Genomic DNA, 25715 nt, shown 5'->3' on the forward strand with positions numbered 1-25715 from the left:
ATGAAAAGGTTTACATCTACAAACTATCCTTTCAAAAGATGTGAATAACATGAACAAACTGAAAAAATAAGTGTAATTTTAACAACATTCTGCCTCAGTTTATCATTTACACATGTACATTATATATAAATTACAGATCACAGTAATTTTTACTAACAGGCAGAATATTGTTAAAATTGTACTTACTTCTCCTAAGACATTTCAGGTTATTCACATTTTTTTCAAAATTATACTTTGTTTTTAGTGTAAATACATGAAAATATTTACATTTACAAAGAGAAACATTTGGAGTTGTCATTATTTATATGTTTTTATGATAGTATTTTACTGGTCCTGCCCACTTGAGATTGAATTGTTCTGAATGTGGAACCTGAACTAAAAAGATTGTTAATATTTTAGTGTAATTTTTGCATTTCACAAATTCATCCCAAGGGCCAACCTGGACCCTTTGGCAGGCCGGATTTGGCCCCCGGGCCGCATGTTTGACACCTGTGTTGTAGAAGATGATGGTGTTTCCACGGTCACTGTGGAGCCTCTGAACGTCCAAATGGGTCATATCTGATGACCATGAAAAGATGAATAACTGTATTTTACACCAATTACACTGGTCAACAACAAATTTATTGTTTAAGATTTTTTTAGCTAATTTAGGATAATTTTGGTGTGCTGAATCCAAAAATCACATTCATTTTGCTCAATCAGGTCAACTTTCTGAACTATGCTACATATTGGCTTTTTAACATTTTTGCTTACATTTATGGGCATTTTCACATCATATGATACAAAATTCTTTTATATTTCTTGCAATAAACGAGTTCTGAAGATTTTACTTTTGCCAATTTATGATTAATGGTTTTTTTAATATTACAGGTGAATGAAATGGCTTCGACTAGAAGATCTTGCAAAAATAAGCCTGACGTATTCTGCTACATCTGCGGTGAATACACCATTGTACCTAACAGGAATCAAGTCACAAGTCTCATAAAGTGTGCTTGTGAAAATGATTTTTTTTTCTCTTAAAACCTATTTTGGGTGAGAACTATATAAAAAGTCAAATGATAAAGTCACAAAAAATGTAATCAATTTTGTGAGAAGATCAAATTTTTCAAAATCAAATTAGCAAAAAAAACCTGACCTGATAGAGAAAAACAGATGTCATTTTTGGATTTAGGTCCTAATTCAGTTGAAAAAACCTAGACAACTTGCAAAAAACATTTTTTTGTAACCCAGTGTTATTTACATGTATTGATAGGATTAGTGGATCAACAGGTATTAAACAGTTTAGATCAGCAGATGGTTTTGGTTGATGGTGAATGTTTGGGTCTTTATGGGTTAAAACAGGAGTGTCAAACTCATTTTCTTTCAGGGGCCACATTCTGCCCAATTTGATCTCCAGTGGGCCGGACCAGTAAAATAATAGCATAATAACATATAAATAATGACAATTCCAATTTTTTTAAAGCAAAAAATAACATTAAATTATGAAAACATTTACATTTTACAAACTATCCAAACAAGAAAGATGTGAATAACCTGAAAAAACAGAAATTTCTGAAGCAAAATAAGAAGAAATAATAAGAAAAATTTGATCAATATTCTGCCTCAACTCATGATTTATACATGTTCATTACAGATCAGATCTACCAAGACACAAAACAGGCAGAATATTGTTAAAATTGCACTAATTTTTCTTTAGACATTTCAGGTTGGTCATATAACAATCAAATAACAGCATAATAACCTATAAATAATGACAACTCCAAATTTTTTGTGCAAAAAATAACATTAGATGATGAAACTATTTCTATCCAAAAACAAAAAAGATGCGAATAACTGGAAAAAATGACATTTCTGAAGAAAAACAAATATAATTTTATCAATATTACGCCTCAACTTATGATTTCTATGTGTGCATTACAGATCAGAACTATCAAGACACAAAACAGGCAGAATATTGTTAAAATTACACTTATTTTTCTGTAGACATTCCAGGTTGTTCATATTTGTTCAGGTTATTAATGTTTTATTATTAAAGGATATCAGAAATTGATGTTCTTTGCAGTAAATCAAAGAGAAAAAATTGGTGTTGCCATTATTTATAGGCATGATGTCATTCCTTTTTTCACATTAAACCAAGAAGAAAATTTGGAGTCATTATTTCTAGGTTATTATGCTATTATTTTTGAGTTTGATGCCCTTGACTGTTCATATCTTCTTCACTTTGCAAAGCCATCCTGCGGGCCGGATTGGAACCTTTGGCGGGCCGGTTTTGGCCCTCGGGCCTTATGTTTGACACCTGTGGGTTAAAATGACTAAATCCATACAAACAAGAGGCACATAAAAACGTGTCTTTATCAAAACTTCCATTTTCAGTGTGTAGTTGCAGCTTGGATGGTTGTTGTGATTGCTGTAGAATGGAGGACTTTCAAAGTAATAATACACAGACAGTGAAGGAATGAGGGGTAGCACTCCTGCCATTATGTTACAGAGATATTTGCCCTTATTACAGGAAAATGATTCCAGTGAGCCAGTCTACTGTTGCAGGATCATTTCTCTGTTTGCTGGTACAGAGGCCTAATATTGACTCTAGTTTGTGTTGGTACATGAAATACACTGCCCATTCGAAAAAAACATAACATGTTGCACCCTGCAAATAGGTAGGATTCTTCTATTGTACAGGTGTCAAACATGCAGTACGGGGGCCAAAACTGGCCCTCCAAAGGTTCCAATCTGGCCCGCGGGATGAATTTACTATGGTGGCCCAGAGGTGCAACAGGCCAAAAAATTATCCACTAGATGAAAAAAATTATCTACTACAAGAAAAAAAAAGAGAACAGCCTAAAAAATTATCCACTATAAGAAAAAAAAGAGAACAGCCCAAAAAAATTATCCACTATTAGAAAAAAAGAGAACAGCCTAAAAAAATTATCCACTAGATGAAAAAAATTATCTACTACAAGAAAAAAAAGAGAACAGCCCAAAAAAATTATCCACTATAAGAAAAAAAAGAGAACAGCCTAAAAAAATTATCCACTAGATGAAAAAAATTATCCACTACAAGAAAAAAAAAAAAGAGAACAGCCCAAAAAAATTATCCACTATAAGAAAAAAAAGAGAACAGCCCAAAAAAATTATCCACTATAAGAAAAAAAAGAGAACAGCCTAAAAAAATTATCCACTAGATGAAAAAAATTATCTACTACAAGAAAAAAAAGAGAACAGCCCAAAAAAATTATCCACTATAAGAAAAAAAAGAGAACAGCCTAAAAAAATTATCCACTAGATGAAAAAAATTATCCACTACAAGAAAAAAAAAAAAGAGAACAGCCCAAAAAAATTATCCACTGTAAGAAAAAAAAGAGAACAGCCTAAAAAAAAATTATCCACTAGATGTAAAAAAAAATCCCCTATAAGAAAAAAAAGAGACCAGCCAAAAAAATTATCCGCTAAAAGAAAAAAAAGAGAACAGTCGAAAAAAATTATCTACTAGCCCAAAAAATTATTCAGTATAAGAAAAAAAAAAAGAACAGGTGAAAAAAATTATCTACTATGAGAAAAAAAAGAGAGCAGCCCAAAAAATATCCACTATAAGAAAAAAAAAAAACATCATCCACCTTTTCAATTGCGGGGGCGCTGTTTACCCGAAAGGTGTCTTGCTTTAAAATTAAGACCACCACAAAAAATAAAAGGATAGGCTGAAAAATTTTAAGGCTTTTGGCTAATGTGGCTAATGCTAAGGAAGTACCCCACCGGAAGTGGAGGTCGTGCGCTAAAAATAAAGTTATTTTAAAATATAGATATTTCCATTAATATAGTTTGCAAAGCAGTTAAATGATTAAATACGGTTCCAGTGTCTGCTCAAGGTTAGGCATGGGCGTTAAATGGTTAAGGTTAGGGTTAGGGTATGGTTGGGGTTAGTTTTCAGTGGTAAATGCCCCTTGTGTGCACTGTGTGAAGGTTCGTTGCTAAGCTAATGCTAACGCGAAAAGTTGACGGCAACTTTGTGAACTACCAGTGCGAGTAAACAACTGTGTGATTACGGTGTTGAATTGTTCAACTGCCTGACATTCAATATCATTTTTGATGAATATTCACAACAAGAAGTTCTAAAATTAATTTATTTTGAGAGGAGGAGAAGAGGAGCTTCCTGTGGAGCTCCACTATCATGGCATCGCCCATTTGTTTGCAGGTAGACCTCTCCTCCTCAACTCAAACGGAGTGTCTTCACTAACACTAGCTCAAGAAGGACATTTTGTGGAGATAAGGATGTCAGCCATGGTACACGGTGCCGTGCTGGGGTACCTGGCACCGAGCTGTGGCACCGAGGCGCCACGGCTGGCTGGTTAGGCTGTTCTCTTTTTTTTCTTACAATGGATAATTTTTTTGGGCTGTTCTCTTTTTTTTCTTGTAGTAGATAATTTTTTTCATCTAGTGGATAATTTTTTTAGGCTGTTCTCTTTTTTTTTCTTGTAGTAGATAAGTTTTTTCATCTAGTGGATAATTTTTTTAGGCTGTTCTCTTTTTTTTCTTATAGTGGATAATTTTTTTAGGCTGTTCTCTTTTTTTTCTTGTAGTGGATAATTTTTTGGGGCTGTTCTCTTTTTTTTCTTGTAGTAGATAAGTTTTTTCATCTAGTGGATAATTTTTTTAGGCTGTTCTCTTTTTTTTCTTATAGTGGATAATTTTTTTGGGCTGTTCTCTTTTTTTTCTTGTAGTAGATAATTTTTTTCATCTAGTGGATAATTTTTTTAGGCTGTTCTCTTTTTTTTCTTATAGTGGATAATTTTTTTGGGCTGTTCTCTTTTTTTTCTTGTAGTAGATAATTTTTTTCATCTAGTGGATAATTTTTATAGGCTGTTCTCTTTTTTTTCTTATAGTGGATAATTTTTTTGGGCTGTTCTCTTTTTTTTCTTGTAGTAGATAATTTTTTTCATCTAGTGGATAATTTTTATAGGCTGTTCTCTTTTTTTTCTTATAGTGGATAATTTTTTTGGGCTCTTCTCTTTTTTTTCTTGTAGTAGATAATTTTTTTCATCTAGTGGATAATTTTTTTTAGGCTGTTCTCTTTTTTTCTCTTATAGTGGATAATTTTTTTGGGCTGTTCTCTTTTTTTTCTTGTAGTAGATAATTTTTTTCATCTAGTGGATAATTTTTTTAGGCTGTTCTCTTTTTTTTCTTATAGTGGATAATTTTTTTGGGCTGTTCTCTTTTTTTTCTTGTAGTAGATAATTTTTTTCATCTAGTGGATAATTTTTTTAGGCTGTTCTCTTTTTTTTTTCTTGTAGTAGATAATTTTTTGGCCTGTTGCACCTCTGGGCCATCGTAATTTACTAAGTGCAAAATGAAAAAAATTACCCTGAAGATGTTAACAGTCAAGGACATCAAACTCAAAAATAACAATATTATAACCTAGAAATAATGACTCCAAATGTTCTTCTTTGTTTAATGTGAAAAAAAATAATATGACATCATGCCTATAAATAATGGCAACACCCATTTTTTTCTGTTTGATTTACTGCAAAGAATATTAAACCCTGATATCCTTTAATAATAAAACGTCAATAACCTGAACAAATATGAACAACCTGGAATGTCTAAAGAAAAATAAGAGCAATTTTAACAATATTCTGCCTGTTTTGTGTCTTGGTAGATCTGATCTGTAATGCACACTGTATGAATCATAAGTTGGGGCAGAATATTGATAGAATTGTATTTGTTTTTCTTCATAAATTTCACTTTTTTCCAGTTATTCACTTTTTTTTTTTGTTTTGGATAGAAATAGTTTCATCATCTAATGTTATTTTTTGCACAAAAAAAATTGGAGTTGTCATTATTTATAGGCTATTCTGCTATCATTTGACTGGTCCGGCCCTCTGGAGATCAAATTGGGCTGAATGTGGCCCCTGAAAGAAAATGAGTTTGACACCCCTGTTCTATTGGATAATTAACATGTTTCTGCTGCAACAATTTATTTAAACCTAACTGATGTTTATAGTAGATTTATTAGATGACCATCAGTTTATTAGGGAGCATAAAGACTGTGTTTCAATGGAAAAAGGTCATATAGTCTGATGGGTCGAGTGATGGACGCAATGTGAGAAGGGAAGTGGATGAAGTGATTACCCATCATGCCTAGTGCCTACAGTATAAGCCTGTGGGGGCAGTGTTATGATCTGGGGTTACTTCAGTTCATCAGGTCTAGGATCAGCACCAACGTTATATGGTCAACTACCTGAATATACTGAATGACCAGGTCTGAACATCAGAGGGATTTTTCTGTCAGGACTCATCAGACTGTTACAGTGGTTCAGCGAGCACGAGAGATCATTCTGATACAGGGTTTGCCATCACAGAGTCCAGACCTGAAGCCCTTTGAGAATCAGTGAGATGCTCTGAAGAATAATTTACACAGTGGTCCAGCTTTTCTGTCATCAATACAAGAACGTATCCAAAAAATGAATGCAACGACAGTCAGATGTACATACTGGGACGTAAGATAAGATAAGATAAGATAAGATAAGATAAGATAAGATAAGATAAGATAAGATAAGATAAGATAAGATAAGAAAAGGTATGATAAGATAAGGTAAGATAAGATAAGATAAGATAAGATAAGATAAGATAAGGTAAGGTAAGATAAGATAAGATAAGATAAGATAAGATAAGATAAGATAAGATAAGATAAGATAAGATAAGATAAGGTATGATAAGGTAAGATAAGATAAGGTTAGGTAAGATAAGGTATGATAAGGTAAGATAAGATAAGGTAAGGTATGATAAGATAAGATAAGATAAGGTAAGGTATGATAAGATAAGGTAAGGTATGGTAAGATAAGATAAGATAAGATAAAGTAAGATAAGATAAAGTAAGATAAGGTATGGTATGGTAAGATAAAGTAAGAAAAGGTAAGGTAAGATAGGATAAGATAAAATAAGATAAGATAAAATAAAGTAAGATACAGTAAGACAAAGTAAGATAAGGTAAGGTATAGTAAGGTAAGATAAGATAAAGTAAGAAAAGATAAGGTAAGATAGGATAAGATAAAATAAGATAAGATAAGATAAGATAAAGCAAGATAAGGTAAGTTAAGATAAGATAAAGTAAGATAAAATAAAATAAAGTAAGATACAGTAAGATAAGGTAAGGTATAGTAAGGTAAGATAAAATAAAGTAAGAAAAGGTAAGGTAAGATAAGATAAGATAAAATAAGATAAAGTAAGATAAGATAAAATAAAGTAAGCTACAGTAAGATAAAGTAAGATAAGGTAAGGTATAGTAAGGTAAGATAAGATAAAGTAAGAAGAGATAAGGGAAGATAAGATAGGATAAGATAAAATAAGATAAGATACAGTAAGATAAGGTAAGGTAAGATAAGATAAAATAAAGTAAGATACAGTAAGATAAGGGAAGGTACAGTAAGGTAAGATAAGATAAAGTAAAACAGAAATGAGTGACGATGAAAATATAAAGAGAAAAATAAAGAATTTGGTATTTATATAAATATGTATATAATTAAAGAATTTGAATTAAAAAGTAAATATTATATACAAATTTACATCATGATGGCTGCACATGTACATGGTGTGATATGTGTGTGTGTGTGTGTGTGTGTGTGTGTGTGTGTGGGGTTTACTGGGAACTGTTGTAGTTTATTGTGCCATTGCATAAACATAAACAATGCCCCAACCAATGTGTCATAATCCAAATACAGTCTACTCTCGTTACACCGTCAACTTCCGTTCACGGCCAAATTGGCAGTATAGCAAAATGGCGTTACAACGGGTTGCGTCCATAATGTGCATGTCTTTACTATATGATGTCTATGCTGCCTCCGTTAACCCGTTCTAATTGCGTTTCTAAATAAATCTTGATTCTGTTATGTTGTAAGGGATCATTTAAAGTGGGGAAACATTTTAAGCATTATTATACCGTGTCGGGAAATGACACCCCATCATCTTGAGGCTTTGGCTTAATCCCACGTCCTCTTCCCGACATCCTGACCTACTGAGTGTTCTGCGATAAATGAACGGTGGCCGTTCCGTAGACCTACTCGTAGCTTGTCGCGATCAGCGTCTGGCACGTTTGTTTCAGTGCATTGTTAAAATTTATGTGTACTCAATGGCAATCACGCTGGCGGTATAACAGTCGGGAAATCAATGGTATAAGTGTTGTTTGTGCATGGAACTGGGCTGGCGGATGGCGATAGGCGGAAATGGCGGTATAACGGCGGGCGGTTTAACGAGAGTAGACTGTAGACATTGCATGCAGTATTTTCTAAATACAGGGTGGGGAAGCAAAATTTACAATATTTTGAGGCAGGGATTGAAAGACAGTGTATGACCAATTAGTTTATTGAAAGTCATGAGAATTTATTTGCCACAAGAAAATTGACATAATAGAAAATGTTTTTATTCTATGTGTCCTCCTTCTTTCTCAATAACTGCCTTCACACGCTTCCTGAAACTTGCGCAAGTGTTCCTCAAATATTGGGGTGACAACTTCTCCCATTCTTCTTTAATAGTATCTTCCAGACTTTCTCGTAATAGTTTTGCTCATAGTCATTCTCTTCTTTCCATTATAAACAGTCTTTATGGACACTCCAACTATTTTTGAAATCTCCTTTGGTGTGACGAGTGCATTCAGCAAATCACACACTCTTTGACGTTTGCTTTCCTGATTACTCATATGGGCAAAAGTTTCTGAAAAGGTATGGATAATAGTGTTAGGTATGATTATGACATCAATATATGTTTGGTTTCAAAACAATTGACGTAGTGCCTGCTGAGAAAAAACAACTAAATGTTCATTGTAAATTTTGCTTCCCCACCCTGTATCTTTGTATCACTGTGATATTTTTCATTTAACTGATATGCTCTGGACGTGACACTATTAAGTATGTATTGTCTGTCTGCAGCTCGTACTGAATTTCAAACCATTGCACCAGGAATCAGGAATATGCATGAGAATAAGTCTGGCCTTGAGTCAGTGCAGTCGGATGCAGGTATTTAGTACTCGCCTGTTATCGGAAACGCTCTACTTTTGTGGGTAGGATTCAGTTCTGGCCCCTCCGTTGAGGATAAGCGTCTGTGACATGAGCACAGGATATTTCAGACGTAATCTTGTTAAGTTCTGAAAACAGGAACAGGGATTCAGAAAGTCATTAATGTACCACTGTCCTCTATCCAACAATAAACCCAGTGTAATGGAACTAAACAGAAAATGCAAATGCACCTAGTACGGCAGTGCACCTATCTCCACTATAATAAGGCTTAATGGGGTGAGCAGTGTCATTTCTACACGCCTAAGTGCACACACATGCTCTCTGCACTTAAAACACTGTAGTCATCTAACTGTTATATGGCAGGAAAACGTGAAGCTGTACAGTTTGGAGTCACTATCAGGGTAAATGAAAAACTAAGGACATATTCATAGAGAGAGTTGGACTAAAGTCAGCTGAAAAGTTTGAGATTAGAGTGAGACTTTGCTCAGGGCATGCTGGACATTGTGGTGATGTTGGGTTGACCTTCTGTCAAATGTTTTCTGCCTGTTTTCTCTGCACGCCCTCCAGATAAACCTAATTTTGTCCTTTCAGTCAGCTTCATCACTGTGTTAGAGGCAAAGAGTGAACTGAAAACAAAAATAGGTGAAAGGGCATATCAAACACTCAGATCTGAATTTCGAAGCGGTGGAAATTATCATTCAGTGATCAGTCGGTCTACTTCTGTTTGTTTTCTTGCAAATTTTGAGCTGATACATGAACAGAGCAGAACATGAACATTGATGGAAACGTGCCAATTCAGCATGCGCATTTTTCTGAAAACTGCATTTCCTCTCATAAGATTTTCAGATTTATTCAACCCATAAAGACCCAGTTTCAAAATAATATTTTCTCTATACAGGGTGGGGAAGCAAAATTTACAATATTTTGAGGCAGGGATTGAAAGACAGTGTATGACCAATTAGTTTATTGAAAGTCATGAGAATTTATTTGCCACAAGAAAATTGACATAATAGAAAATGTTTTTATTCTATGTGTCCTCCTTCTTTCTCAATAACTGCCTTCACACGCTTCCTGAAACTTGCGCAAGTGTTCCTCAAATATTCGGGTGACAACTTCTCCCATTCTTCTTTAATAGTATCTTTAAGAAAGTCCACATTGCTGTGTGATGTTCTATTGGTAGCATGTTCTAAAACGCCCCAAATAGCAGAATCCAGAGGGTTTAGATCTGGGCTAGAAGGCGGCCATAAACATGATTCCAAAAAATTGCTAAAGTTGGATTTGTTGCTGTTGTCAACAAGTGTTTTGGTGTTCTTGTGTAAGATTTTAACTTCAAATCATATTTTACTGCATTTCTAACGGTCTTGTTGTCTACCTCAAGTTCAATTGCCATTTTTCTCATGGATTTGGTTGGATCCTTTAGGATTTTGGATTTGAGAGCTTTAATAAAAGCTTTGGTACGTTTTTTGTTGCTTCCTCCACTTCCAGACTTTCTCGTAATAGTTTTGCTCATAGTCATTCTCTTCTTTACATTATAAACAGTCTTTATGGACACTCCAACTATTTTTGAAATCTCCTTTGGTGTGACGAGTGCATTCAGCAAATCACACACTCTTTGACGTTTGCTTTCCTGATTACTCATATGGACAAAAGTTTCTGAAAAGGTATGGATAATAGTGTTAGGTATGATTATGACATCAATATATGTTTGGTTTCAAAACAATTGACATAGTGCCTGCTGAGAAAAAACAACTAAATGTTCTATCATGTACTATCAAGGTTATAATAGTTTTGGATTTTTCATTCTAGTTACGTTTTATTTAGTTTTGACTTCTTTTTTCTCTAACTCAGTTAGTTTTAATTCATTTTTAGAGCAGGTTTGCTAGTTTTTATTAGTTTTCATTTTTTTGCTAAATGCTTAGTTTTAGTTTAGTTTTAGTATTAATTTTAGTTTTCTCGTATCTTTTATCTTCTTCGCCGTCGTATTCAAATAAATCCCAGACAGCACTCTGCTGTCTCCCAGCTTTAGTCTCCATGTTTCCAGGTAGAGTGGAGACCAGAAGACGACTGGAAACCACAAGTAACGAAGTGTCGTATGGTGGCGCTAGCTAAAATTGCTCAAGTGAAATAAATTGATTTTGTATCAATCTGACGTTGACAAATAGGAAAACGAAGGGAATTTTATCCATAATTTTTATACATTTTTGTTTTGTAAGCACACAGTACAGTTTCAGTTAGTTATTGTTTTTTTGTTTTAATTATTGTTTTTATTTATTTCAGTTAACAAAAATGTTTTTTCAATTCTAGTTTGCATCATTTCGTTACTTTTCTTTAACAATAATAACCTTGGTTACTATCTACAAACTGCATTTTATGCCAGTTATTTACATGTATTAATAGGATTTAATGGATCAACAGGTATTATTTGGTCACCAGTGGCTGTTTGGGTCTTATGGGTTAAACAAAACAGTTATGTGATGCACATTTCTTGTTCTAAATATATATATATAACAGTTAGACAAAGTTGTACTTATTTTGTAATGAAACGTTACTTGGTATCAACAGGGATATCACTTTCCTTCATCAGTATTTTCGATGTCACGTAGAGATGAGCTGGTATTTCCTGATGTGATCTGGTGTCGATATGAAAAGTGTAAAATTGCCGTTTTGTGCAGCTTCAGCTTGTCGGAGTCTTACGATTTGTGTAATCCTATACACTTTCCTATCAGTACTCATTAGTTTTGATTAACAGAGGGGGTTCCGTGCGTTGTCAAGAAAGTGCCACATCTGCATAGATATGTGGAACTTCATCTGGATTGTGTCATCAAATCCACAGGACACTAATTATAAGCCGCCCCATTGTTTCGCTTCGTGTCTCATTCAGTGATACTAAATTGGAACTATTGAGTTAACATATGTGTGTAATTATTCTAATGTGTGTGTGTGTGTGCAGATGAGCATGTCTGCGTCTGTGGTCTGCAGACAGGCGGAGGCGAGATGTAATATGATGATACTATAAATGGGTCCTTCAGAATGATGGATGTTCAATGGGATCAGTGGCATGTAGATGTCAGTCAGTGGAAGGGCAAACAGAAGTGGAGCTGAATTTGTAATTAGACAGATGAAACAGGCGTACAGCATAAAGAGGTGACAGTCCCATAGGAAAGTCACAGAAATGGATTTGGAGTAGGAAAGAGATGAGTGTGGGGGAAGATAAGACTGACCAGGGCCAGGAAGAAGTGTGAGAGACAGAAAGAGACAGAGGGTTATTTTTAGCCAGAGCCACAAATATAGATGGTGTTGGGGGGGGGGGGGGGGGGGGGGGGGTATGGCTGGTCCTATTTACTCTAAGGCACTAGGGATATGCGTCTGCAACACTGAAGCTGATGCGATAACGTATCTTGATGCGCTGCCAATGCTCCGATACATATGAAGCAGATACCAGCTGCATGTGATTGAATTCATCTCTGCCCTTCAACACCATTTGATTGAATACAGTATGAATCAATGTGACGAGACATCATGCAAACAAACCTGACCCTGTGCAGTTCAGTACAAATGCATTTAATCAGATTTTATTTCTGGGGTTCTTCTTAACCCTTAACCCTTTCATGCACAGTGGTCACTCCAGCGGACAGTTATTCTACAGCTGTTCTTTTGTATATTCATGAATTTTGTTGTTTTACTTGCATATCAACCAACACAGTGGACACTTACAGGGTGGGGAAGCAAAATTTACAATGAACATTTAGTTGTTTTTTCTCAGCAGGCACTACGTCAATTGTTTTGAAACCAAACATATATCGATGTCATAATGATACCAAACACTATTATCCATACCTTTTCAGAAACTTTTGCCCATATGAGTAATCAGGAAAGCAAACGTCAAAGAGTGTGTGATTTGCTGAATGCACTCGTCACACCAAAGGAGATTTCAAAAATAGTTGGAGTGTCCCTAAAGACTGTTTATAATGGAAAGAAGAGAATGACTATGAGCAAAACTATTACGAGAAAGTCTGGAAGATACTATTAAAGAAGAATGGGAGAAGTTGTCACCCCAATATTTGAGGAACACTTGCGCAAGTTTCAGGAAGCGTGTGAAGGCAGTTATTGAGAAAGAAGGAGGACACATAGAATAAAAACATTTTCTATTATGTCAATTTTCTTGTGGCAAATAAATTCTCATGACTTTCAATAAACTAACTGGTCATACACTGTCTTTCAATCCCTGCCTCAAAATATTGTAAATTTTGCTTCCCCACCCTGTATGCACCATCCCATAATACACTGCAATTCATACCGTGACTGTAACATTCCTGTTCTTGATAAACCTAATATGCAGCAACATATTTGAGTGTAAATCAATTGCTAATTGTTATTAGACTGTAATTAACAGTTTGTTTGTTTTTTTAAGTTGTTGTGTTTTGTTGTTTTTTGCATATTATTTGAGTGAGTAATTACTATTATAGTATGTTAAAATGTGAGAAAACATCAGATTAGCAACATAAAAAAAAAACATTTATTTCATCGTTTTCACACAGTATAACAATAAATGCATGTTTTTTTTGCTTTAAAAATTAACCCTTTCATGCACAAATTATGAGAACCTTAATTACATTTTTTTCCTGAGTGTTTTTATTCCTCTTTAGGCATGAAAAAAACAATGCGATTGAAAATTTTCTTCTGAAAAAAAAAAAAAAAAAAATTGAATAATTTAAAAAATGTAAAAAAATACATTACAAAAATAATAACATAAAAAAAATCTTATGAACCTATTTTTCATGTGGTTGCAAAAATGTCCACTCAGCTGGACACCACACGTTTAATTTTTGACACAGAAACATGTATTTACTGATAAATTGTGTGAAAACTATGGGGAGGGCTTGTGATTCTGGGGGTTTATGCTCAGGAGAGATCTACATAATGTTACCAATTCATGCCAGAAAAGATATGTAGTGTCTTAAAACTTTAATAAAGATATGTGTAAAAAAACAAACAAAAAAAAAAAAAACAGCAAGAAGAACAACAAAATCCACGAATATATAAGAGAACAGCTGTAGAATAACTGTCCACTGGAGTGACCACTGTGCATGAAAAGGTTAAACACATGGTGTCCAGCTGAGTGGACATTTTTGTAACTCCATGAAAAATAGATTGTTAAAAAACAACAATTTCAATCACATTATTTTTTTCATGCCTAAAGAGGAATAAAAACACTCAGGAAAAAATCTTGATTAAGGTTCTCATAATTCATGCATGAAAGGGTTAATCGGGCAAGTGACTATTTTTGGTCATTTCTGCATGCATTACAAGACATTGAGCACGTTTACATGCACACCAATACGCCGGGGTGGGGGTGGGGGTTGCCACTTATGGGTAAGGAACCAAATATGGTAACTTCATTGACCTTGATTTTCTACATAATAAAAAAATTTGAACAATTTCACAAAAGTTATAAAGTCTTGTTATGTCCTACAATAATTCTAAGGTTGCAATTTTAAATTTCAGAGTATTTCTATGTATGACCTATAACAGGTGAAAAGCAGAACAAAACACTGCATGCATTTCTCTGTAACTGCCTTTCATGTCTTGTTTTGGTTCCTTGAAAAAACTTAGCTCTTTCACAAAATGACCTTTTCGCAAGACAATAAATTAAATATCTGACAGAAAATAAACTAAAAGCAGACATGAACATTGCAGTCTCATACAGCCTAAAGCGTGGTTTATACATATGCACGACTTGGACACAGGAACTGCTCAGTGAAAGCTGTAGAGATGAGAGACGCAAGAAAACAAACCAGGGATTAATCTGTCAGTAAATACAGTACTAATGCTGCCTTCATGTGCTATAGGATTTATGGTAAATATGACTTATGACCTCAAAAACTGCACATGAACGCCCCCCTCATGTTGCATTTTCCACTGGGAAACTGGGAAAAAAAACTGATACACAAGTTGCATAGGTGAAAATTTCGTACATTTATACTGTACACAATTTGCAAAAAAAAAAAAAAAAAAGTGGAGTTTGCATGTTCTCTACCCTCAGGGGTACTTGGAAGAAGCCCAGAAATTTTTTTTTGAAAAATGTACTAAATACAAAGTAAATAATGAGAATTAATGCTGGAATGTAAAACACAGATATATTCATATAATAATGTTATTGTCAATCATCTTGTTTAAGGTTTGGTAACATTTTAAGAACATCTCTATTTTATATTATTCAAAATGAATTTATTTGAGTTCTCAAGTAATTATTTTTTGTTGATGAAAGGTTCATTTATTGATTAATGACCAATTTATTTATTTTTCTTATCCATTTCTTATACATTTTTCTTATCAGTTTATATTTTGCACACAAAATTTACTTAAAAATGTTTTTATTTTTTATATATTACAGTTAAATATATGTTGTTTGTTTACAAAGTTTTGAAAATATAGATACCTTTAACACAGGAACAAATTTTGCCAAATTTTTTTCAATCAAAAATACTTAAGTGAGTGTTGGGGGTTGGCTAAAAAAGTATATTTCAGGGGATAATCCACTGTAAAAAGTTTGAGAGCCACTGGTTTAAACTAAATTGCCCATAGGTGTTAATGTAAGGGTGATTGGTTATTCTTCTTTGTCAGCGTATCTCCTCTCAAGGATAAAGTTCAGAAGATGAATTCACTCATTAATTTTAAAAAATGCTGTAGCAGATGAATTAACATGTCAAAACTGTTTTCCCCAAGTTGCAGGTCGCGATTAATTGTGGGTCAGCCATTTTTCATTTTGCTACGACAACTAAAGCACTTGAACACAACACACCGGTAATGTCGAATTCATAAGTGAAGAGGATCATCTTCCCGATAGCACATGAAGGCAGCGTAAATAACAAAGGCATGTAGCAGTGCAACTAGAGGAGCACATGAATCAGGTGCAGACTTCCTTAATTGTGCTCAGTTCTGATCTTTCACTGGTGCACCAACATGACAGGGTGAACCTGAACCCCCTAACAGGGCAGACCCCGGTCAACCAGACCCCTGCAGGGATTCACTGGTTCCTGACAGGTGAAGACTGAAACCTACTATTAGAACAATAGTCCACACATCATCACTTGTCTTTACCTCTGTGACACTGTGGCAGAGGTGCCTGTGGTAATAATAATTAGACTGGATTAGAAGATTTAGTGCTTCCTTCTCTGGAGCTATGAATGATGCCTTTATCTGGAAACGGAACCCAGACGGTGCAGAGGATTGTAAGGATTGAACACTTGAACTATTCTTCTTCCTGTTATTATTATTATTATTATTATTATTATTATTAGTAGTAGTAGTAGTAGTAGTATTAGTACCACCTTGCTACTTGTTGTTTCTACTAGTACTTTGCAATGTGCAGTTGTCTGGTTTTGTATCTGATCTAATCTAATCTAATCTAATCTAATCTAATCTAATCTATTTCTGTCTAATCTAATCTAATCTAATTTATTTGTATCTAATCTAATCTATTCTAATCTAATCTGTTCTAATCTAATCTAACCTAATTTAATCTAATCTAATCTATTTTTATCTAATGTAATCTAATCTGTTCTAATCTAACGTAATCTAATCTAATATAATTTATTCTATTCTATTCTATTCTATTCTATTCTATTCTATTCTATTCTATTCTATTCTATTCTAATCTGTTGTAATATAACCTAATCTAATCTAATTTATTATTATCTAATCTAATTTATTCTACTCTATTCTAATCTAATCTGTTTTAATCTAATGTAATTTAACCTAATCTAATCTACTCTAATTTATTTTTATCTAATCTAATATAATATAATCTGTTCTAATCTAACCTATTCTATTCTATTCTATTCTATTCTATTCTATTCTATTCTATTCTAATCTAATCTAACCAAACCAGACCTGACCTGACCTGACCTAACCTAACCTAACCTAACCAAACCAAACCAAACCAAACCTAACCTAACCTAACCTAACCAAACCAAACCAAACCAAACCAAACCTAACCTAACCTAACCTAACCTAACCAAACCAAACCTAACCTAACCTAACCAAACCAAACCAAACCTAACCTAACTAAACCAAACCAAACCAAACCTAACCAAACCAAACCTAACCTAACCAAACCAAACCAAACCAAACCTAACCTAACCTAACCTAACCAAACCAAACCAAACCAAACCTAACCTAACCTAACCTAACCAAACCAAACCAAACCAAACCAAACCTAACCTAACTAAACCAAACCAAACCAAACCTAACCAAACCAAACCTAACCTAACCTAACCTAACCTAACCAAACCAAACCTAACCTAACCTAACTAAACCAAACCAAACCAAACCAAACCTAACCTAACCTAACCTAATCCAACAACGTCCAGAAAAATTTCTGAATTTTAAAGACGAGCATTTTCCTAAATATTAAGCAGTTTGTTCCAGCTGTGAAAGGACTGATTATCTTTTCAAATCAAACTGAATCAAAGGTGGAACACAGACACAATACGTGTATTTACAGTCCAACACATTCACTCTCACATTTTTCCCATGAGGACCGCATCAAGTGTGATTCAACAGCAGCACAGCAGCTGACCCCATTATGCATCATGCAGGCTGATTTTGATGTCATCACCCTGCTCTTAATATCAAGCACCATCATTTCGTTTTCAGGTGAAACCCTGGCTGCATCCTGTTTCAGTTTATCACAGTGATAGCTTTATTTAAAACAGGGATCTCTTAAGAAGCCTGCCCTGTTCTTGCTCTTATTTGTCCTCTTTTTTTCCATTTGCCTGTAATGCACAAATGCACATTACAGCAAATAGGCTGGAAGTAATGAAAACAGAATTTTGTTCACAGTCTTTGCATAACAATATGAACAAACCAAAACTGTTGTAGTTATTCCACAAAACAAATAGCTCAGGGCGGAGACATTATTTTCACAGACATGGTAGAGTAGGAAATAATAATGAATGAATGAATGAATTAATTAATTTATTTATTTATTTATTTTTGCTTTTACATCAGTCATTGTACTCAGTACATCAATCATAATAAACATAAAAACCAAAAAAGGAATAGGCTAGAAACAAAAGCTTATTTTTTTGCCTATCCTTTTCATCTAATACACTGCTTACATCTACTTAAATGTGTACAGCATCGAGCATTCATACTGTAATAATAAAAAATAAATAAACAAAAAAATAAACAAAAACATATCTACCATCTTAATTCAATGTTTCTGAATAATTTTACACTTAAGGTACTTTTTTTTTTTAACTTTGCCAAAGGAATGGATAACTTAAATGCATCATAAGGTCCATTCCATAATTTCAGACCTACAATCCCAGTTCATCAAGACTTCACATTTGTCCTCACTTTAATCAATACTTTAATCATAACTGTAATAATAACAGGTAACTAAAATTAATTCAGAGCTTAAATTATAATATCTCACCTCAAGGCAAATAAGGTTTCTATTGTAAAATCGAGTCCATAAAATACAGTCTGTTGGAAAAGATGTTTGTTTTATGATAGTTACTGTAAGTTAACCCTGTAAAGCCTGAACCATTAAATCACTGACAGAAAATTCCAACTCTTTGAAACTGGAGCCTTTATTGGTCCTTCTGAACAACCAAAACATTGTTTTTTTAAATATCAATTTTCCATGTATGAGTTTCAATTTTGTATCATATTTGATACATCGGGTCTCAATGCTCAAATATTATTATTTTTGAACAAACAAAAACATAATATAACACAAACATGTCTAACAAATTGGTCATTCTTTTTCAAAATTGTCAAAGTTCTGCCTCCTTCCTCATTAATGACAGTCTTCTGGTGTCACTGGAAAGGCCTCTGGTGAATGAAGTCCTCCCCCTGGTGGATTATCTGTGTATTGCATGTATCTAATTGTATACATCAGGGGTTTCAAGGAAAAAAATATGACACTGATCATCTAGAGTGGTTCAAAACTCATGTATTAAATATGATATGTTTGGTGTTATCAGGTTAAAGAGGAGCATCAGCACATAAACACATAGAAACTAGGGATGTAACGATTATCGGTATAACGATAAACCACGGTAAAATTGCAGATGGTTAGTATTACCATTTAAATTCTAATTATCATGATAACCATGTTTGATTACGGCACTTTTAGGGGAAAAAACCCTATGTAAAGATCTGCTTTTATGTCAAATATTTGAGTATAGTTTTAATTGATTACAATTTTAATATAAAATACCTAATATTTGGAACCAATATTCATTTTTAACCCTTTCATGCACTGTCCACTCCAGTGGACAGTTCTTCTCCAGCTGTTCTCTTGTATATTAATGGGTTTTGTTGTTTTAGTTCCATATCAGCCAACACAGTGGACGCTTATGCATCATCCCATACACTGTAATTCAGATCATTACTGTAACTTTACTGTTCTTGATAAACCTGATCTGCACTAACATGTTTGAGTGTAAATCAATTGTTATTTGTTAGACAAGAAGGGTTTTTTTTTGCATATTATCTCCATGAAGTGAGTAATTACTAGCATTAGAATATGTTAAAATGTGAGAAGACATCAGATTAGCAGCATTAAAAATGTTTTTATTTCATTGTTTTCATATCACTCTCTGATATTGGGTTTTAAACACATGTTTCTTTACTTCAAAAATTAAATGCATGGATATTTTTGTAACTCCATAGAAAAAAGAAACTCAATCGTGTTTTTCATGGCTAAACACTGAAGAAAAAAATCTTGACTAAGGTTCTCATAATTTGTGCATGAAAGGGTTAAAGTCTTTGAAAAGGTTCGTTAAGCCTCTTTGTGTTATTTATGCAATAAATTATATATATTTTTCAAATTAGATTTTATATATTTTTTTGTGTTTTCTGGCCTTTATGTTTTTATAGTAGGTTAAAGTGAAAAAAATAATAGGCAGATGATATAAATGAAGTTGTGGTGGAAAAAAAAGATACCAGACATGGGTATAGTAAACATTTGTTTATACAGTATATAAAGGCGAAATCAGAAGTACTGAAAAACGAACAAAATAGGCTCAGACCACTAAGGGTTAAGATTTGAATGTTTCTGCAACAGTAGGGACATTGTGCCTCTATTTTATTTTATGTATGTATTTATTTATTTATTTATTTAGTGTTTTTGTTTTTTTATGCAACTTGGTTAAATTATTTCAGTGTGTGTATTTGTACTTTTTGAACATTTTGAGCACAATTTCAACAATACCATGATAATAATGATAACTGTGATAATTTTGGTCACAGTAACCGTGATATGAAATTTTCATATTGTTACATCCCTAATAGAAACTAAATCAATCTAGGTCTTTATTCCATTATGATGCTTCTATTCCATTTTATTTATTACGATGCTTATTTATTTATTGATATTGATTTTGCACTGTAGTCACAGACTGAGAAACAAAATCTCATTGTCTTGTGTATGTAAGTGCACTGTGGAAATGACAATGAAAAAAATCCTCGATCCTTGATGTTCAGTTCTGCTTTTAGTTTCCATGTAAATGTTCTTTTCTGAAGTCAGAGGCTGTGAACATTTTCGAGCAGTCCTTAAAATGAACGAAAATGTAAATACGGATTTTTAAAATGTGAAAAAGTTTTGATCAGAAGTAGATACAGACTGAACTTCCAATCTCAGCTGGATTTTTTTTTTTATTACTGTTATTTCACACGAACAGATAAAAACACTGTGATGCAGATCCATTGTGATGCTTCAGGATGTTGCATTGTCACTGACTGATTAAAACTGGGCTGATTTCAGATGACATTTTAGTTGTTGGTAGCAAGTGCAGTGAGCTGCCACAGTAGCTGTTTATTGCTTTTCCAGTTACTTTTAAACACTGACCAAACTGAAGATGATTTATAGTCTGAAATACACTGAGCTCAGTAAAAAAAACTAATGAACCACGACCGAGTCACATGTAGTCGTAAACTGGGGGCTTGTATTCATTCGTCTTCTATTTTGTTTCGGATTGTCGTACTTGCGATCTATACTGGGATGTGAAATTATTCTTTGCATTGACCCAGGATGTGACGGTACAGGCATGTGTGAATCAATAACTCTGTAAACAGCCCAAGTTTTGCACTGAACTCTGTGTAATTCTATATCCAGCTCAGTCTTTCATGCATGGCAGACGCTGTCCTTATTTGTTCCTCCCACCGGGAAGAGTCAACACAACCTATAAAAGCCCCCACACATGCAAATAATCCCCCACCATCACAGCACACGACTCACACCCCCACCACCGGTGATGACTAAGTGTTGCCCCAGAAACCAGTGACCATGACAGTAACAGCTATTAGCTTCAGCGGGACGTTTTTTTTTTTTTACATGTCCACAGTCCTCTGTCTCTGTCCTCCACTGTTTTGACCTGGACTGTCCTATCTTATGCTCTTCTTCTTCTTCTTTACTTGTGTGCTCTATTCCATGCTGTCTTGTATGGTTTTGGCTTTTTCTATCCCATGCATCCTTTCCTGTCACGTCTCATGTGTCTGTTTTTGTTTTATTCTGTTGTGCTTAGGTCACATGATTGATATTTAAGTTGATGACGTGTTAACTGAGTAATTAGAATTAAGGATATTAAGATAAGATAAGATAAAATACGATAAGGTGAGATAAAATAAAATAAGAAAAGGTAAGATAAGATAAAATAAGATGATAAGGTTAAATAAGACAAGATTAAATGAAATAAGAGAAGATAAAATAAGATTAGGTAAGATAAAATACAATAAGATAAAATAAGATGATACGATAAAATAAGATAAGATAAAATAAAATAAGGTGAGATAAAATAAGATAAGATAAAATAAGATAAGGTGAGATAAAATAAGATAAGTTAAGATAAAATAAAATAAGATGATAAGATAAAATAAGATAAGGTAAGATAAAATAAGACAAGATAAAATGAAATAAGAGAAGATAAAATAAGATAAGGTAAGATAAAATAAAATAAGATAAGATAAGATAAAATAAGACAAGATAAAATAAGATAAGGTAAAATAAAATAAAGTAAGATAAGGTAAGGTAAGGTAAGATAAAATAAGACAAGATAAAATGAAATAAGAGAAGATAAAATAAGATAAGGTAAGATAAAATAAAATAAGATAAGGTAAGATAAAATAAAATAAGATAAGATAAAATAAGATGATAAGATAAAATAAGATGATAAGATAAAATAAGATAAGATAAGGTAAGATAAAATAAGATAAGATAAAATAAGATGATAAGATAAAATAAGATAAAATAAGACAAGATAAAATAAAATAAGATAAAATGAGATAAGGTAAGATAAAATAAAATAAGATAAAATAAGATGATAAGATAAAATAAGATAAGATAAAATAAGACAAGATAAAATAAGATAAGGTAAAATAAAATAAAGTAAGATAAGGTAAGGTAAGATAAAATAAGACAAGATAAAATGAAATAAGAGAAGGTAAAATAAGATAAGGTAAGATAAAATAAGATGATAAGATAAAATAAGATAAGATAAAATAAGACACGATAAAATAAGATAAAATGAGATAAGGTAAGATAAAATAAAATAAGATAAGGTAAGATAAAGTAAGATAAGATAAGACTTTGTTTATCCCACCATGGGGAAATTTCACAACTTGCAACAAGCAAGTGCAGAGAAAGAGACAGGTAGAAAAAACCACAAATGAGTGAAAATGAAAATATAAAGAGAAAACTAAGGAATTTGGTATTTATGTAAATAAAGATAAGATAAGATAAGATAAGATAAGATAAGATAAGATAAGATATACGTCATTGCTCCTCAAGGGGAAAATTCAAATATAGTAGCACAACACAATATGCATCAAATACAATAGAAAAATAAAAAAGATAACAATTTGTTCAAGTATTATTCATTTATGTAATATACAGTAATTTATTTTATTTTGTTTTATTTATTTATTTATTTTTTTTACTTGTCTTGTCCAGTGCTATATTATAAATATTATTGTCTATTGTGTTAAAGCTGTCGCAGCTGAAATCACAATCGCATCAGCTGTCTCCTCTCAAACCCAATCCAAACACTAAACATACATATAAATGACCCTGATGCTGTTTCTTGCTCAAAAAGTGAAGCCAGTTTTCCAAGCTTCGGTGTTGAGACATGGAGTAGAGTAGTGGAACTTCATCCAAGTCACATCCATGTGAATCTGATCAGGGATCAATATTTACACCAGTATTTAACCTCTACTTCTCTGATCAGAAAAATACAACTTGAAGCTGAGTAGATTTTCCACAGCCTGAAAACATACAGGAGTCAATGCAGAGGTCACATGTCTTCTCAGACCACTGGAATATAATAAATGTAATATAATATAAATAAAAATATAGATCAGGGGTGTCAAACATACGGCCCGAGGGCCAAAACCAGCCTGATAAAGGTTCCAATCTGGCCTGTGGGATGAATTTCCACAGTGGAAAATTACACTGAAGATATTAACAGTCAAGGATGTCAAACACATTTTAGTTCCAAACTGCAAAATATTAACAATGTTATGTCTGTTACTAAATGTTTTGTGCCTTTGTACATCCACTGTGATCTATAAGTTATAATGCACATGTAGAAGTGATAATGTGGAGGCATAATATTATTAGAATTGTACTTTTTTTCTGAGGAAATTTCAGGTTTTTGCAGGTTATTTACTTTTTTTTTTTTTTTTTTTGCAAAAGCATAGTTTGTAAATATAAACAGGTTCATAATGTAATTTTTTTTTTTGCACTTGTGTAGGTTTCATGATAGTTTGATTATGCACAGACGCCTTATTAAATAGAAGAGTTAAGAAGATGGATATTAAATATGCAAAGCTTTGTACTGAAATAATACACTAATGTACAAAATGAACTTTTTTTTAAATATGGAAATGTCATATATAGTTTCATTCAACTGTTTTTATGGAGATGAATGGAGGTAATTGTCATGATTATTTAACCCTTTCACGCATAGTGGTCACTACAGTGGACAGCTATTCTACTGCTGTTCTCTTATCATATTTTCAAGGATTTTATTATTTTAACTCTTTCATGCATGAATTATGAGAACCTTAGTCAATATTTTTTTCTTGAGTGACTTTTTTTTCCCTCTTTAAGCATGAAAAAAAAAATGCAATTGGAATTTTTTTATGACCCTGTTTTTCATGGAGTTAAAAAGATGTCCACTCAGCTGGACATCATGCATTTAATTTTTGAACCAAAGAAATATGTATTTAAAACCCATCATCAGAAAGTGATATACTGTGTGTAAACTATGAAATTAAAACATTTTTAATGCCGCTAATGCCATTTTCTCATATTTTAACATACTCCAATACTAATTGTTACTCAATTCATGGAGATAATATGCAAAAAAAAAAAAAAAACACCTTTTTGTTCAAGAAAACTGTAAATTACGGTCGAATAAAAGTGAATAACGGGAAAAAGTGAAATTTATGAAGAAAAACAAACACAATTTTATCAATATTCTGCCTCAACTTATGATTCATACAGTGTGCATTACAGATCAGATCTACCAAGACACAAAACAGGCAGAATATTGTTAAAATTGCACTTATTTTTCTTTAGACATTCCAGGTTGTTCATATTTGTTCAGGTTATTGACGTTTTATTATTAAAGGATATCAGGGTTTAATATTCTTTGCAGTAAATTAAAGAGAAAAAAATGGGTGTTGCCATTATTTATAGGCATGATGTCATATTATTTTTTTCACATTAAACAAAGAAGAACATTTGGAGTCATTATTTCTAGGTTATTATGTTGTTATTTTTGAGTTTGATGTCCTTGACTGTTAACATCTTCAGGGTAATTTTTTGCATTTTGCACTTAGTACATTCATCCTGCGGGCCAGATTGGAACCTTTGGAGGGCCGGTTTTGGCCCCCGGGCCGCATGTTTGACACCTGTGATCTAGAACAACAAAGTTACAGTAATGGTATGAATTGCAGTGTTTGGGATGATGCATAAGTGTCCACTGTGTTGGCTGATGTGGAACTAAAACAACAAAATCCATGAATATACAAGAGAACAGCTGGAGAAGAACTGTCCACTGTAGTGACCAGTATGCATGAAAGGGTTAATTCCATATCAACCAACACAGCATGTTTATATATCATCCCATACACTGCAATTCATACCATTACTGTAACTTTGCTGTTGATAAACCTGATCTGCAGTAACATGTTTGTGTAAATCAGGTGCTTGTTATTGTTGTTAGACTGTCATTAACATTTTTTTTTTTTTTTTTTTTTTGCATGTAATCCCCTAAAGTGAATATATTGGTAACACTTTACTTGAAGGTCTAGTTTATAATGCATTAAGCGCACATTCATAAGACATTGTAATGCATTTATAATGCATTATAAAAGTCATTACAACAGTTTATGATCATGTACAACAACTTATACCAAGGTTAATAAAGTATTAAAAGTGTAGGCATATTGTATTATAAATTCAGCTTTCATAATGTTTTATACATCCATACCAAAGTAACAAGTGTTTGTAGGAAGAATCTCAAGTCCTGGGTTACAGAACACATTATCAATTGTATGATATAACACAAGTGTGATGACGTATGAGCAGTATCTGCTGGCTCTAAGTAAAGTGTAAGTCAAAAATTATACATCACCGTGTTCTTAATAACTCTATTTTGCAAAAACAAAACATTAAAAGAACAGAGACAGTAAAAA

The 25715-nt window shown here is 33.0% G+C and overlaps 1 protein-coding gene across 1 annotated transcript in view; it reads left to right on the forward strand.

Moving 5' to 3' along the window:
• slc2a9l2 (solute carrier family 2 member 9, like 2) overlaps nucleotides 1–25715 on the forward strand; it is a 357677-nt gene that overhangs the window by 326521 nt on the left and 5441 nt on the right. The gene's annotated exons all lie outside the window — the stretch shown is intronic.

This window comes from Sphaeramia orbicularis, chromosome 5 (assembly GCF_902148855.1).
Source record: "Sphaeramia orbicularis chromosome 5, fSphaOr1.1, whole genome shotgun sequence".
Classification (NCBI taxonomy): domain Eukaryota; kingdom Metazoa; phylum Chordata; class Actinopteri; order Kurtiformes; family Apogonidae; genus Sphaeramia; species Sphaeramia orbicularis.